The sequence below is a fragment of the Pelodiscus sinensis genome, chromosome 3 (genome assembly GCF_052426305.1).
Source record: "Pelodiscus sinensis isolate ZL-2025 chromosome 3, ASM5242630v1, whole genome shotgun sequence".
In the NCBI taxonomy this organism is placed as follows: Eukaryota; Metazoa; Chordata; order Testudines; family Trionychidae; genus Pelodiscus; species Pelodiscus sinensis.
In genome coordinates this window covers 106278394-106292237 of record NC_143054.1, presented here as the reverse complement: position 1 = coordinate 106292237, position 13844 = coordinate 106278394, and the positions used below count along the sequence as shown (strand labels likewise).

The 13844-nt window shown below is 41.3% G+C and overlaps 1 long non-coding RNA gene across 1 annotated transcript in view; it reads right to left on the bottom strand.

The window, feature by feature from the left end:
* Positions 1 to 217: 217 nt before the first annotated feature.
* Positions 218 to 13844, bottom strand: part of LOC142827637 (uncharacterized) — a 28750-nt gene continuing 15123 nt past the window's right edge. Inside the window, exons 2-3 of the long non-coding RNA XR_012902336.2 lie at positions 13089 to 13301; positions 218 to 332 (exon numbers count right to left, since the gene is read on the bottom strand). This is a non-coding gene — a long non-coding RNA (uncharacterized LOC142827637). The remainder of the gene's footprint in view (positions 333 to 13088; positions 13302 to 13844) is intronic.

Sequence of the window (13844 nt, the reverse complement as noted above, 5' to 3'; positions counted from 1 at the left end):
GTACGGTTCATAAACACACCTATTATGCTAAGATATGTCACCAATTTTCTGCTTTAAATAGGAAACTGACCAGCAAAATCCTGAAAATCTGTATGGCTGTAGGAAGGAGCACAGAGCAAAAGGACCTCGGTAACTTGATGGACTCTTAGGCATTCAGTGCTCATGCTCCCTTTTAAAAGTTTTCTCTCAAGAGTAAAGGAGAAAATGGCATTCAGTCTGGAGGATGACACTTGTATTTAATCTTGTTTGTACCCATTTCTAGTTGCTCTGCCAAGGAAGCATGAATAGAAGCTGGAGTCATCTTCTCCCTATGATGCATTGGATGAAGGCTCCTGTGAGGAATGAGGTTACAGTGTTCATGTTGAGCTAGCAGTCTGAAATAGCACTCAGTAAACATTTAAAACATTTTTCAATTTTTTTTTAGTTGGTCCAGCTGATTAAGATTCCATAGATTTTCTGTTGCCTTTCAAACCCATCAAAGGGGGAAAAAAACTAGCAACTCCCCAAAAACCCCAGGGTGGGAGCATTACACAGGGAAGGGAGCATAGTATCTCTATTGCAGGTTTCAGGCCATTCCAGATCTTTATTGTCCTTGCTATATCCAGCAGCTTAGCGCTGAGGTCACTTTGCTAGTGGGTGGGAAAAGCTTTACTTCATAACAATACAATACAGGCATTCTTCCATCCTGATTCAGTGGTAATGTAAATCACAGGTGAGTGTGGTTCCGGAATTTGCCAGTGTACCCATCCAGAATACCCACCTGTGACTTTGCACATTACAAAGTTAGGGGTTACACTTGAAAATGGCTTTTTTTGTGCCGTTGTCTACTTGGAAAGAGGAAATGCTGGCTGTGTGCACAAATGCTCATTTGCATCAGTGTAAAGTACTCATACTTTTCAAGTGTAATTCAAATGGCCAGATTTTTTTTAATTTGTCCCTCAAAGCTTACAAAGCTTTGCAAGCCCAAGTACAGAGGCATTGTCTTCTATGCTTGTATAATTCATATCATTCCTTGGATTTTTTGCTTTGCTTCCTTATCAGCTTCTTTAGTATTATTTGGTTAAAATATATTTTCTCTTTCCACTTACAAAAAAAAAAAAATACAACACACACGCACAACCCCCCATAAGCAATCCTTGTAGTGTGGTCTGGAGGACTGTTAGTTCTATTGCAGTTTAGAATATCATCATATACTTAGAAGCTTTCCCTAAGTAAGGAATCAGTTTGGAGTGCTGAATAAACTGCTATGGTAGAAGAAAATCTAGGGGTATCAGCCATGAAAGCTTTTAGTACTAATAACAAGCAGATGTTAGTAATAGGTCTGATCAGAAAGCATTTCCAGCATATATTTTATTTGTCAGAAAACTTCTGTTTAAATTGACATGTTTAGAAGGAAAGTGCCAATTTTGACAATACTTTTTGTGGGGAAAAGTTCGAACAAATTGTCTTACTTTGAATGGGCTAAAGTAAAAAAATGTTTCTACTTTATAATTGATTCTTTTAGTCCAGCTATTAAAATTATAAGAAAATAAATATTTTGACATCAAAATGGAGCATTTTTATCAAAACAATTTGACATTATCAAAATGAAATGGATCAGTAGTCTTGCACGAAAATGTCATGAGTTTAATGCCACAGAAAATGTGGCTTTCTGTTCAAGTTTAGAATTGAAAAAAAAGTTAAATCTTGGAATTTCCTGTGGAATGGAAATTCCCTTTTCTGGTCGGATCAAGTTGGTATCAATATCTGTGTGTTCTCTGTAGGCCAGGTTGAGACCTTTTTGTTCATCGAGCAGTATTTAACTCTACGAGCAGCTCCATCAGTTTCCATGGAATGGACTCGATTAATATGCAGTTCAGCAAGGGGGAAAATCGGTACATGACTATTACTGTAACTTTTTTCCTCCACTGTTAATGAGATTCTCTCTGCAGAATCAATGAGAGAGTGATTCTGAACTGGCTGATCATCAAAAAGAGTATCACCTGTACTTACTGTCCTTCTCCCTCCAATAGACTTTGAATTGAAAGGATGCAATAACCCTAAACAGTGGTAGTAGAGGTGTAAGGCATTTTCTGGGGGATTGATAACCAGCCAGGAGAAGCTAATGGCCCAAATTTAATTGGATCATTAACTTAAACCAGTTATTAATTCCAAGGAAATGTTCCATGCTAAGATTATTGCTGCTATCTTAAAGTGGCAAGTTCCCCCCCTTTAATTCTACCTATTTTGTGCCAATTGCACTAATAGTGTGTGGGGTGGGAGGAAAGCATATTGATCACTAATCCTAATAGAGGAGGACAGTAGCATGAGCATACACCTTTGAGTGCAATGCAGTCTTGCCTGAGAAAGGGAAGAGAGAGAGAGAGAGTGTGTTTTCAAAGGGCTCCTACTAGATTTCACCAGTGTGTGTTATAGAAGTTCTGAAGTTAGGATAACCAGTTACAAGTCTGTTGTCTCCTTTTTCATATGTACTATATTTCAGAAATGAGACAGAGAAATGATTATATGACATTAATGCAGAACATTATTCAAGAAGTCCTATTTAAACTACAATTAATTATTCCACAAAGCAAGCTGCCCCACAAGTGCTTGTAACATATCAAGATATAAAGCAAATACATGGTTATTTACAGAAGACATAAAAATGTAACAAGAGAAGTTATTGATGAGTGTGCCACTGTCAGAGAAGCTCAATAGCATTTCCAGATAAATCACATCCACAGCATTTTACAGCTTCCTAACAATAATGGAAGCTGGCCTCTTATTTTTAGTTAATGCAATCAAAGGGATCACTTTTGGCTTAGTGTCATTTTGTGTGTATGTTTTGAGTACAAAGTAAAAACAAAGGTGAAGCTAATGAAACCCTGACGGAAAAATAAAAGCTACCTTTTCCGCTCCTTCTCTGAAAACATCAGGGACAACCTCTTGAAATTATCATGAACTTAAAAAGCCCCTCCAGGGTACATATTAGTGAAGAATCATAGTCAAGATAATCCTTTGTGAAACACCACTCACTGTGAAAAGGTTACAGCAGAGATGAATTTGGCCCTGGCTATGGGGGAAGGTGAATGAAAGGTCTGTGGATGTTAAGATAAAGTCTGAATATTTATTTTACCTGTATCTTTATAATCTAAAAATACCAGTAAGCACATTAATACCTATTCACAATTTGTTCTTTCCTTCTGCAGTGCAAGTGTAAGTGAGAATCTATAACAGAATACAGGGGAGAAAGAATTATAACAGGGGTGGGCAAATACCAACCCATGGGCCACATCAGGTCCACCAGAATTAGTCCTTGTGTTTACTTGAGCCTCCACGATGGCCTCTCGACGGCCACAATTCATGGCCAATGGAAAAGGCAGGAAGTGGTGTGTCAGTCTGCACTGCTTCCCACTGCTCCCATTGGCTACAAATGGCAAGGTGTGGCCAACAGGAGCTGCAATTGCCTGATACCTGCAGAGGCTCAAGTAAATGTAGTGGTGGCGGCCTGTCAGGGACTAACCCTAGCGGGCAGACACTCTTTTACTGCCCATCCTCAATTAGAAAAAAGTAGGTAAGTGCTGCTACCCAGTAGGAGGTAGCGTGTTAAGCATAAACCCAGGGCACTTTGTGAAGCCATTTTAGAAATCCAAATGTTTTATTTATAAAATCTTTTCTTATGCAGTTTCAAAAAACCCCAGGTCATTGTGACAGTTTTTGCAGTGGAACTAATCTAATTTTGTAGACCCACTTATCTTAACATCTCCAAATACAATCAACAAAGTCTCTATGTAGTACTACCCAGGCCTTTAGCTAGAATGACTAGATCAAGAAAGCAAATTATATCTAAATACCAGGAAAGTGATCTCCCTACAGCCTTTCAGTCATCTTAATTAGAAATGTTAGTTTATATTTTTGGTGACAGTTCATCAGAGTGCCCATTTCAAATGATGGTTTATTGATCTAAGGCCACTTCCTTAAGGGAAGTCAGAAACCTGCCTCCCCCCATCCCCCAAGAAGGCATTAATGATCCAGTAGTTACAGATCCAGCACTTCCTAATTAATCTTCATTACCCAGGAAAGCCTTTTTAAAAAATGTTTACTTAACTTATCATTACAGGTAATGGGTACTGGTCCCAGCTCTGAAGTCACCAATTAGTTTGTTACATGAAGTTCTATTAGTGCTTAAAGGACTGTTTTCTCACTAAGTCTTGCAAAGATTCTGCAAATAACTGTGCAGAAAGACAATTGATTGCCAGAGTCTGTGAAAGCAAAATTACTGTCACTTTTGATCATACTGCTGGAATGAGCTGCAGGAGTAAGCGCATTCATAGGTAACACGTGCCTTCTTAAAGTGAGGGGCGGGTAAAACCCCAGAACAACTCAAGTCATTCTCCCTGCCCACTGTATCTCTCCCCCCTCCTGGAATGCAGAAGCCCCTCCATGCAGTTCCCAGCTGTTTCTCTGCTCCTAATTCAGCCTCTCCCTGCCTAGCATAGCTTGTTGGCTGAGATGCTCTGTAAGAAGGTGAGCCCATGCAATTGCGGGGGAGGAAGGGGGGCGAAGAGAAAGAGATCCTATATCCCCCCCCAAGTTGCCTCTGCACATACTTATTCTAGATTAAGGGGGGGGGGCAAAGACTCTGGGAGCATTTTATCTGCAAGAGGATGCATCTGAACTGAACACAAAATTGCAGCTCGCTCCTGCAGACACCAGCATCCTAGATATTTAAGTATCATGAATAACAACAACAAAAATCCTGACAGTTGCATAGCTACATAAACCACAGCCTGACTCATCTTTTATGGACATCATAACTGCAGAAGAGGAAAATATTTGGTGAAAGGTGATTAATGAGGCAACTGATAATCGATGGACGTTAAAACAAAGACTTTCTCTTAAGAGGTGCTGGCACTGTTAAGCAATCCAAGTTTTAAATCAGGCATACACAGTTCTGCCCTTCTGGAGTACGGTGGTCTCATTACACACTACTTCCTGCACAGTGTCTCCAACCATAAGCCTCATCACCATTGCTCTCCTGCTTTCAGCTGGCCAACAATCAGAATAATTTACAAATGCTTCTTCTCTGGAAGAGCACAGCAACAAAAACAAAACAGGCAGACAGCAAGGTGATCTCACCCACCCTGCTTTTCTTTTTTCCTCTCTCCCATGCCTGGGGCTCCACTGGCACAAGATTTCACATTGTCCAGATGGTGGCCCTCCACCTCCTGCTGCAGCCCTTTCTCTGCCTAGTCACTGAATGCCAGGCATCTAGTGAGAATCTGAACTTCTTTATCCAAGAGGGTGATGTCATTTATCTCATATCTATTATGTAGTATGACTGATTGGGAAAGCAACAAAAGGAGACAGTGCTGGAGGAGCACATTTCATTTCTGCACTTTTTCTGCTCTAGTGCGTATAGGCATGTAATGTCAGGAAAGCAGGTTAACGACAGACTGAATTGCACACACTAAAGGATTCTATTGAGTACCTTGCATGTGACTTTTTTTCGCTCTTCAATATTTGGCTGAAAGATTGAGTGTTAGGGAAATGCTTAGTCCTAAAGCACTGTACAGTGGTTGATACTTTCTGACAAAAATGTCAAGCTGCTTACATTAGAATAGAAGTGAGCCTAAATAAAACCCCCAGAGTTTAGAAAAGTTCAGGTCTCATTCTGAACTTTGCTTCTCAGCCTCAGTTATCTCACTCTGGCACCACTCACTCTGTTACCGTGTCCAACATGGATCCACATGTAAGGTCAGAATTTTGCCTTTACCATAAAAGGGTGTCACAAGGAGGAAGGAGAAAATTTGTTCCTCTTGGTTTCTGAGGACAGGACAAGGAGTAATGGGCTTAAAGTGCAGCAGGGGAGGTTTAGATTGGACATTAGGAAAAAATTCCTAACTGTCAGGGTGGTCAAATATTGGAATAAATTGCCAAGGGAGATGGTGGAATCTCCCTCTCTGGAGATATTTAAGAACAGGTTAGATAGACATCTGTCAGGGATGGTGTAGGTGGAGCTTGGTCCTGCCTTGAGGGCGGGGGGCTGGACTCGATGACCTCTTGAGGTCCCTTCCAGTCCTATTATTCTATGATTCTATGATTCTATATTTGCAAAAGCGGAGAGAGAAAATGAGCTAAGAGATGGTAATTTCATTTCTTTTCCCCTTTATGGATGTATGGGAGTTTAGAGTCTCTAAAATGCTGCTGTTTTCCCTACTTTAGACAATGAATCTTAAGACCCATGTAGCATGGAAAGTGGCAGCAACATGCCTAGCTCTTGACTTAAAAGAAACCATTCTAATACTAGCAAATCAAGTGCCTGTTGTGTACAAGGCTATATTATAGGCAGTAGCTAAGAATCAAAACTCATAGCTGGGAACCAAACCTGCTCATCTGTTGGGTAGTTTTATTCAAAAAAGAACTATTAATCTTATAAGAATGTATTTAGTGTTTAGGCCATGAAATCCTTACAAATTTCTGCATGTGTTAATCTCACTTGTAAGTCTATATCTGTTATAAGGAACATGTACATTTTGTTTTACAGTTGAACATATTTGCTCTTCATTTGTATATCCAGGCACAGGACTTCTTTCCCAGCCTATTCAGGAGGCAGATCAAGATTAAATGGGCCATTAAGTAACATCACAACATAAAGGATTGGTGAATGGGCCAATCACATTCTGGAGTTGCTACCTGCAAAGGAACATGTGTCAGACTGGAAGAGTAAATGTGAAAGCCAACAATGTCACAGGAAAGTTGTATATATTTGCATGAGTGGTAGATGAAGGTAGGGCTGGGGAGGCAAGCCCCCAACCCCACCCCTTCTGCCAAGGCTCCAACCCCCACCCCTTGGAATCAGGGCAGCGCACTGCACACCCCCGACAGGGAAGGGAGGAGCCCAGAGCATGGGGGGGGAGGGAGGAGTATGCCCAGCCTGAGCCTCGTCAGCTACAGAACCCAGGGAGGGCAGGTGGCGTATGGCCTGGTTTTGGGGGCGGCGTGTAGGCAGGGCCAGGCTGGTGGTTTGGGAAGGCAATGCCTTCCCCCGCCTACCATACTTGCTGTTTGAATTCTCACAGGAGTAGACATGCTAAAGCAGAGATCCCACAGTCAACCTTGGTTTGCTCTGAAAGACTTTTTGAATCAACAGATCACAACATCTCTGTCATGGTTAGGATTTTGACTGTAATTCTTTCGTGTGGGTATGTTTGCTTTAACTTGTAAATAACATTTCTTTTTCCTAATCAGCCTTTACACAGTTTATTATAGAATTAGTTACAGGCATTGTTTGTAGTGTAAGATCTACGGTACAAATTAACCTGAAGTAAGGGTGCATCTCTACTGAAATATTTGAAATATATATTTCAAAATAACAATGTGAGCATCTACACAGTCAGTCTGTTATTTCAAAATAATTTTGAAATAACAGATGGCTTATTCTGAAATCTGTAAACCTCATTCTACGAGGAATAATGCCTATTCCGAAATAAAGCATGGGTAGAAGCTCCACTGCTGCTATTTTGAAATAGCCCCTCACCAAGGCCATTCTAAGTTATTCCTCCCCAGTGCCTTCTGGGGCTCTAAATTGAGGTAGCACATCTACATTAGGGAAGCCTGCCTTGGACTAATTTTGAGGCTTCCCTTGCAGCGTAGACGTGCTATTTAAAAATAAGCCATGTTGGAATAAGCATTCTGAAATAGTTTATTTTGAAATAGCCATGCAGTGTAGATGTACCCTGTACAGTGTAGGCTGTACTCTTGGGACTGGTAGCAACCTGAATATTTTCTGATTTTTTTTAAGTGTAACTGACCATTTGTGACTTGGATGTCAACATAGACTAGAGAGCCTTGCTGCCAGGTGAAGGTAACACTGGTAAAGTGAGAAAGTTCACATTTGTTACTGGATTAGTGAAATCTAACAATGGAACATAGCACCAGTTTGAAAGTCTGCTCTGAGGCAGGCACTCACTTTTGTGAGCCAGTGCAGAAAGCCACCACTAGGAACAACTTACTCACTATCTATTCAGTTTTTGGCCTCTGAGATTTCTAACAAAGGATTAATTAATGCTAGTTATGGGGATGTTTTCTGGGATAGGGAGTCCTGTCTGCTGGGGTCAGGACTGAGACCCATCAAAGGCATTCCACACGGCTCCCTAGCCAGTCATTAGGTTTGTAACAATTTTCATTACTAACCCAGACTGGATTCAAAGTCTGAAAGGAAGATTTTAGTACTTAAAAGACTCTGGACCTGATGTCCCATTGTCCTATACCTGATGCCGTCATTCACAGCAGAGCAAGGTGAGTGTAAAAAATGCTACTCTTTTGATCTAGCAGCATTTTATACCCACTTCATACTGCTGTATCTGACTTCATAAGGTGCAGAGCAATGGAACAACAGGCATACTAACTCATGACCAGCCCTTCAGTCATATTACACACGGGCAGTGTAGCAACTCCAGAATTTAGTGCTTAGATTTGTACTTCAGGACTAAAATCCTTCTGTCAGTATAAAAATTAAATATTGTTCGTATTTGGCCCACAGGTCTACTGACACTGCATGTTTTTTTCTGGTTCTCTTTGCAAGAATTTGCCTTGTTATTCCTCGTTTGTTTGAGTTCCTCTAACTTAAATGTTGCACAGGCTTTACATTTCATCCAGCAATGTTTCTTTACAATCTTGGAGACACAAGCTCAATAGTGAAACTTGGAATATTAAAGTGATAAAGTTAAGACAAATAGCAATAAATGGCCTTAGTTTCTCCAAAGGCAATGGACATGAGAAATGTTGACTTGGGACCCCACACTCAGTTATTGATCTATAATATTATGAAAATGTATCCTTATAAGGAAGGATAACATGGGAGAATGGATAGAGATGTGGTAAAGCCAGGGCATAAAGAAAGGGATGGAAAAGCATTAAGGGTTGGGTGGTGACATACAAGGATTTGAGGGCACTGAAAAGGCAGGGAAATAGCAGCCTTTTCATATCTCCATCTGACACACCTGCTGTCACTTTCTGGCAACAATAGTGGGAGAAAAGGAGTCACTCTTTCTAAACCATAGCAAGGGTTCCTCAATATCTGCCCTGCAGAGTCAACCAGTTATCACATCTTTATGCCCTGGTCAGCTCAGGAGTACTTAAGGGCTTGCATATGTCTGACAATTTTGGATGTTATTTTAGTTTTCAAAAGGTATTAAAAGCACATTACATACTTGGCAGAGCATGTCTGTTGATAAAATCGTTTAATCTCTTTGAGCTTTTAGTTAAGCTTGTGCATTTGAGTGAGATTTAGAGGACCTGGATATGTGTACTGTGAGTGATTATGTGTGGGAAGTGAAAGAAAATTAGCTATGGAGGTGAATTGTGGGTGTTCTGATGTGTGCATGAATGGCATTACTGTTAATATTACAGTAGACCTAACTGGAGAGCTCCTTGATCCTTTGTTAATTGTAAAGGCACATGCATCTGTTCACTTATGTTCTGTTTTATTTCAAAAGTTGCTTAAAAACTTGTTTCTGTTGCCATTTATTGTAAGCAGGATATTAATTTTCCCCTCACAGAAACTTTTTTCCTTAAAAAAAGATACTCATTTTTAAGCTTGGTGATATAATTTTTAGTTCCTTACTGCTTCTTTAGTGTGTTGTTACTATCGTTGAAATGGCATTTTTAGTGCAATCTACCATGCTCTTTAATCCTATCAGTTCAGAAGAAACATTGTATAAGTCTCTTCTATGTCTCAAACATGAACACTTCCCAAGAAACTTATAAATGATTACGATATGTACTAAAACGTTCCCTCTATCATTCAATGCACGGTGAGAAGTGGGCAGAAGTGGGAGTAACAATTCTAATTTCTTCTCGGAAATCCTTTTTCTTATAAAGCTACAACACATTAAAAACAAATTATACTCAGCTTGGAAAGAAACGTCAAATTTCAAAACATAAGCTTGTCTGATGCATTGGGGTTTGCATTGCTCTGTACATCAGAGATAGCATTCCTAGGAGTCTTTAAATGTAGCAAATATTTAAGAGACACCAATTGGGGTTTTGATCTTCCATGTACCAATCATATGTTAATATGTGTGTGCACTTGCGTGTGTCTGGGTCATGGCCACCTTTTATAAGCAGATGTATGTACATTGCAGTATGTTTTATTTTTGTTGTCTTCTCCTTTACTTCTGTGCACAAAACAGGATATTAGGAGAAGGAATTAAAAAATTTTATCTATAAATAAATCAACTCCTATTCTCCCTTTAGCCTCTATTAGCTCTGTGGTGAGATGCCCTTTTATCAGCCTAGAAATGTGACAATTAAACTCTCTTTAGTCCAATTCACATCCAAAGGTTGTTCCTGCATTTTGTAGCCTGGATGCTAAGCTACTTGTAATGTTTTGCAGCTTTCCTAATAAGGCTCTGCAACAGTTTCAAGGGGTGCAACATGGAGCATCAAGGATCCTTATTCCTGTGAAGTTAGCATATCCCTTCAGTTTTGAAGAGCTTAGCTGAGTTCCTATTCAGCCTGGATTGCACACGACATTGAACTATTGGCTTTCCCTCAAGGCAGTACATCAATTCAGTGGGCTGTTGGCTCTTCTTATATGCTATGTCACACATTACAATCCACTGCTTGCAGTCTGTGCCTCATTTCAAGCTGAAGTCCTATGGGTTTAACTTCAGGGCATTCTGTTGTTTCTGTCATCTGGAATTCTTTCCTTTCTGAGATTTGTTGCTGAATCTTATGTCGGGGTTTTGTTTGTTTGTCTGTTTAATTTTGTTTAAAGGGCCACCAATCCCCTGCGGAAAACACTGAAAAATATTCTATTTAAAAACAATGATGACAACAGATTTTCTGTATTTCTATTTCTGGTCTTTATGTTTTAAGATCTGTCATGATCATGAGAGATGGCCAGCAGCCTGGCGACTAAGGGGTTAACTACACCTACCAAGGTGGAGTGGCCAATGGGAATGTAGGTAGGAATTTCGAACTGGGACAAAGGAATTTTTGGATTTTCCCCTTTTTTTCCTGAGACTTCCCTCCAGCTACTGAGGGAGACAGACATGTCTCTCTCTCCAAAAAACAATTCTTCACTTTCTGTAAGTAGGGTAAAGTTTAGATAAATCCGTTAGGTTTTATTATTTTATGGTTTGGGAAATGGGATCTGATGTTTTGGCTTTCTTTTGTAACTAAGTTCTAGGCCTATGGAGTTTCTCCATGAGTATATTATTTTGTTACTTTTCCATCTAGTCATTATGCTTGCAACAGGAATATTGTGGTGATAACAAAATTTTTCTCTTTTCTTTTTATTAACCTGGTATTGGTTAATGGTTGTGTCCTGGTTTGTACTTTAGTGCTGAGATTTCCCAAGTGATCTCTCCCCTGATTTTTCACATCAATACTTGGGTGATGGCAGCAGAGAATTTATCCCCCCAAAATCTAGGGTTTTAAGATTTTGGGGGAAGTTTTATACCAAAGCCTGGTAGATAAGGTTTTGGGGTGCATTTGCTGGCCCCCACTTCTGCATTTATCGTGCTAGAGTGGGGAAGGAGCCATGACAAGGTCTGAATGTCTAATAGTAATTAATGATTTTTCATGCCTCAGTTTTGAAATCCCCCATTTGAGTTCCATTCAAGACATCTACTTTTCAGAGGCAAATGATCAGCACTTTTGTAAAAGTCTCAAGTTGGGGAGGTGAAGGGCGTGGGCTCTGGGAGGGAGATTGGGTGCAGGATGAAGTGTGGTCTGTAGGCTGGGGTATGGGAGGTATGCTCCTTATCTCGGGTGGCTCCTTAAAGCAACTGGCACCCTCTCGCTGTGGATTCTGGTGGGTGGGCACAAGGAGCCTCTGAATGCTGCAGGCATCACCCTGGCAGCATTCACTGACCACTTTTCCCAGCCAATGGGAGCTGTAGAGTTGGCACTCGGGACGGGGACAGCACATGGAGATCTCCTTGTTCCCCCTCCCCAGGGGCTACAGGAATGTGCTGGCCGTTTCCAGAAGCAGTGCAAAAGTGAGGGCAGGCAGGAAGCCAGCCTTAGGCTCTCTGCACTGCTGGCAGTAGTCAGGAGTCCTGGAGCCACTTAAATCAGCTGGATCCCTGGGCAATTGCTCCCTTTGCTGCACCCCATTATCAGACCTGGAACTGGTTTAGCAACACCCTTGCTAGTCCCTCGCATAGAAGCGCTGCACTAGCGTAACAAGTGATTGTACCAGTGCAGCTTACCTCAGTGACAGGCCAAGTTACATTGCACTGGTACAAGTCACTTCTTGCAGCTAGAGTTTGGCATTGAGGCAGCTGCCCCAGAGCAAAAACTACCAGTCTGGACTAGGCTTAGATAGTAACTAATGTAAAAAGGAAGACAAACTGTATGCTGTAAGCATTTTCTAAATAGATTTGTTTCAGAGAGTTTTCCATGTGGAATCAGCAGATCTTTATGTTGTATTTATGTAATCAGGGTTTCATTATTGAAGCAACCTCTTTCTTGGTGACTTTGACTCCCATCCCGCACCATGGATAAGCCTCTGCATTAAGAGAGGCTAAGAAGGTTTACTGTTGTGGTACCTGTGCATGTTTAGACCCAGCAGGCATGGCCTGCCCTTTTTAATGGTTTAGAACAAGCCTTCAGGATCTCTACTGTGCTGCAGCAGCGTGCTTGAAAGCAGCACTTTGTCAATCATTGCCCGGAGAAGCAGTTTTCCAAAGAGCCAGTTCAGCAGAACATGAGGCACCAGTGTACCAGAAATAGTAGACTCAATTGCAGTAAGACAATTTTAAAACCAGCAAAGACTTTTAAATCTGGGTATGGCAAGAAAGAACAACCCAGATTATAATGAAGACCAAAGAGGAGGAACTGGGGAAAGAAATAGAAAGAAGTCCTCTTCTGCCCTGGCCTCTTCTTAGCTTTTCCTTTTTTCTCAGTACTCCTATTTTCAACAGAAGCAGCACGAAAAGCAAAATAATGAAGACGAGCTTGTACTTCCCTCCCACACAACATTTTTGCCTGGCAAAATGTTGGCAGGTACCACACACAGCCTTTTCCCCATGTCAACCAAGCTGATATGAAATAGCCATGGAAGTTGAGAAGAGACAAAAGAAAAAGTTACTCACCTTGGTGCAGTAACGATGGTTCGTCAAGATGTGTTCCCATGGGTACTCCACTGTAGATGTCGGGTCCCATCCTGGTGCTGCAGTCTGGAGATTGAGTAGTCGTAGTCAGCTGGATCGTGTGTGCGCAGTGCAGTCTTGCGCCATTTGCGCATTTTGTCTCATGCATGATCCGGACCCCACCAGTTCCTCTCAGCCGCTCGATCTGAAAGAGAACTAAGAGAGCAGATTATGGAGTGGGGAGGAGGGCAGGTAGTGAAGCACCCATGGGGACACATCTCAAAGAACCATCATTACTGCACCAAGGACAGTAACTACTACTTCTTCGAGTGGTCCCCGCGGGTGCTCCACTGTAGGTGACTGCAGAGTAGTGGTCATCCAGATTCAAGTACGTGCTCTGTAATCAAGGTTCATTTGGAGCTGAAAGTACCACTGCAGTCACTGAGGAGTCCACAGTTAGCTCGTGCAAAATTGTGTAATGTTTCATGGAAGTGGCATTGGTCAACCATGTGGCCACACGATGTATGTCTTGGTGTAGGACTCCCCTAAGAAACGCTGTGGTTGTTGCTACAGCTCTTGTGGAATGTGCCTTAAGTTGCACTGGCAGAAGCTTTTTACAGATGGACTAACACATATACAGGTAATACAGGTGGTTATCAGTTTGGCAACACGATGGGAGGAAAGCGGCTCATCTTTAGTGTGGTCTGCTATAGAGACCAACAAATGGTTTGTTTTTCTCCAGTCTTTGGTCCTATCTAA